The sequence below is a fragment of the Rutidosis leptorrhynchoides genome, chromosome 1 (genome assembly GCF_046630445.1).
Source record: "Rutidosis leptorrhynchoides isolate AG116_Rl617_1_P2 chromosome 1, CSIRO_AGI_Rlap_v1, whole genome shotgun sequence".
NCBI classification, from domain to species: domain Eukaryota; kingdom Viridiplantae; phylum Streptophyta; class Magnoliopsida; order Asterales; family Asteraceae; genus Rutidosis; species Rutidosis leptorrhynchoides.
The window spans coordinates 202817426-202820607 of record NC_092333.1 but is presented as its reverse complement, the minus strand read 5'-3'; the positions used below and the strand labels follow the sequence as shown (position 1 = coordinate 202820607).

General features: G+C 34.8%; 1 non-coding gene across 1 annotated transcript; it reads right to left on the bottom strand.

Annotated features, from left to right (window-relative positions):
* Positions 1–747: 747 nt before the first annotated feature.
* Positions 748–854, bottom strand: LOC139886690 (small nucleolar RNA R71). Its single transcript, XR_011772564.1, has one exon. It is a non-coding gene; the product is annotated as a small nucleolar RNA R71 (small nucleolar RNA).
* Positions 855–3182: the final 2328 nt, after the last annotated feature.

The following is a 3182-nucleotide window of genomic DNA, read 5'->3' as shown; positions in this document are numbered from 1 at the left end:
ATCAGAAGAAAAATCTGTTTGTTTAAAGGTTTTTATCATTGTTTTTATGTTATTCGATCCTTTCGTAAAAATTCATTTTCAAGAAAGTTCAATGTTTATACACTTAATGAATAAATCCTTCAAGATTACATACAATTTTGTAATTGTATGACCCGTTCAGGAAATCCTAAACTCGTTGCACTTAATCCAGAGCCTGAAAGAAACTTGAACAAAATATTAAAACAAGAAAAATAAAAAAAATTAGGTAGTACTAGTCAACCAAAAACACCGAAAAATATCAAAAAACAAGTAGGAAACACTAGTGGTCAACCAGAAATCAAAATTGAACCTGAAACCATCGTCATTAAAGAAGAAATGGCTGAAGTAACACCTAATCCAAATGATCTACCGATGTGGAATACCAGACAAACTGTTCCCCCTCTCGCACTTGCACCTATAAGAAGACCTGAAATTGAGGCTGAAAACTGGGAAGTCAAGGGGCAGTTTATGCACATGGTTCGTGAAAACCAATTCGACGGAAGACTTAATAATAATCCGATAGAACATTTAGAAGCTTTTGAAGATTTATGTGAACTGTACAAAAACAAAGATGTTTCTTCAGATGCATTTAAGTTAAGAACTTTTCCGTACTCGTTAATCGGAGACGCAAAAGCATGGTTGAAAGCATCAAAACCTGATTCTATCACAACTTTTAACGAATTAAGAGAAAAATTCGTTACCCGATTTTTCCCACCGGCAGAAGCCGAAAGACTTAGAACTGAAATCACCACTTTTAAACAAAATTCGGATGAAACTCTTTATGATGCATGGGAAAGATTAAAAAGAATGTTACGAAATTGTCCGCAACACGGATTGCAAAAAGGGCAAATAGTTCGAACTTTTTATCGTGGTATTGATGAACATACTCGTGGTATATTAGATTCCTCTGTTGGAGGAGTATTTATGTACAAATCACCAAATCAAGCGTATGACATGTTAGAAGACATGTCAGTTCATACTTTTGAATGGACACCGTCTAGAGATCAACTACCTAGAAGGACGGTGGCAAGCCTTGAAGAAAATGAAGACAACAACACAACCATAGCTTCACTGTCGAATCAATTCAAAAAGTTTGGAAGAGAAATAGAGAAACTAAATTCAACAGTTTTAGCATTACAAGTAGGATGTGAAATCTGTGGACAACCACATTTCACAAAAGATTGTGATATCAATGATCGGCCAATGAACTCAGTAGCACAAGTTAATTTTATTGCCAATCAAAGACAAGGAAATTTTCAAGGAGGAAATTCTAATTATCAACCTGCAAACCCAGGATATTAAAACCCGAAGAATTTTGCTTTTCAAAGAAATGGACCACCTGGCTTTTTCAATAGAAACCAAGCTCCATTTCCACCTCAACAAAATTTTCAACAACAACCGTTACCTCAATTACCATATCAACAACAAAATCATAACACGCAACCTGTAACATCCCGCCTTTTTCCGTTTACTTTTCTGTTTAATTATTTAAAGTCCGTTATATGTTTATAACATCTCCCGTTAATATGCATTTTAAATTATCTCGTTAGGTAATTCACGCACCCGAATGGAACTAGAGGGACCAAACTTGCCCAAGTGCCAAACATTTGACTAGGTCAAATGGTCAACACTCCATCTCCTCCACCCATTATTTTCCATTTTCATTTTCACTTTTCATTTAATACTTTCAACTTTTCTCTCAATCTTCATCTTCAAGAATCATCATCTAAATTCATTCAAGCAAGCTTCAATTAAAACAAATTACATATTTAGAATCCTTGCAACTTCCTCTTCGATTCCATACCGATTTCATTACATTTGAGTAACTTTCTAAAATCACTAGATTTTGTGTTCTTGATATTTTTTAAGTTATAAAGTCGTTAATTAGTGTCTATGGCTCAAGTCTAACATGATTATATGATTTATATGCTCGATTTCGTTATTTGTAACTAGCTCGAGTATGAACTTTGGTGTGTTTGATTTGGTGATTTGGTTGTTTAAATGTTGTTAAATGTCATAAATGCTTGTATTAAATGTATTCCTAGTATCACTAGCTTCAATTTGATGTGTAGGTTGCTTGAGAAAACTCCATAAACTTGATTAGTGATTTTGGTGATTTTGAGTTAGGGTTTGATAAGCTTGAAATGAATATTTGATGCATTGAATGCCATGAATTATTGTTGATAAGTAGTTAGTTGTATTGTATGCTCGATTACCTACAAAACGGAGTGTTGTATGTATGCATTAAATGCCCGAATCATAAATGTGCACCTATAAAATTTGAAGCATTAAATGTGTGCATTGATTGATCATTTGATTTGAAAAGTCGGTTATTGTAAATAATGTTTTCAGTTGGTGAAATGTGCTTAGTTGTCTTCCTTGTCAATAGAGCTTTCCAATGATATAAGGTGTGAGTCATAAGTGTTTACGGTTTGTGATTTGTGTTTGTTCGAAGTTCGGAAAAAGACTTGAACAATTGAAACTGACCAGGTACCAGCACCCGTTAAATGCCGCGGCGCGGCAGCCTTGGGTCACGGCGCGACCTAAGGCGTGTTCAGGTTCTGACCAACATGTCAATTATATGAAAAATGTTTGGCACCCTATGGACCTCCGATTCACATAAGACTTGTTCTAACATGTTTATATATGAATAATTAGCACAGAAAAATAGTTCGGGACCCGACCCGAACGTGTTGACTTTTTCGTTGACTTTGACCGACCAAAGTTTGACTTTTTGTCAAACTTAACCAAATGATTATGCAATCTTTCTAACATGATCCTATACTTGTATCTTGCATGAAACTTGACAATTTGATTCACATGCTACATAATCGAGTCGTATTGAGCCATAGGACTAATTAGACATCTTTGACCTATCGTGTTTACCATTATTGATACAACCTATTTGTTTAGGTCAAGACTAGCATTGTTCTTTGCACACGTCACTTGTCGAAGTACTTATTTACTCTTGCGCTTAAGGTGAGATCATAGTCCCACTTTTACTCTTTTGAACTTACTTTTGGGATGAGAAAACATAAACGCTTCTTTTAACTAAGTGAACACAAGTACATAAAAACAAACATTCTACATACGAGTTTAGAACAAAAATCCTCAATTCGATTATCATTAGTTACACTTGACGGTGTAAGCGAGAACTTATGTTA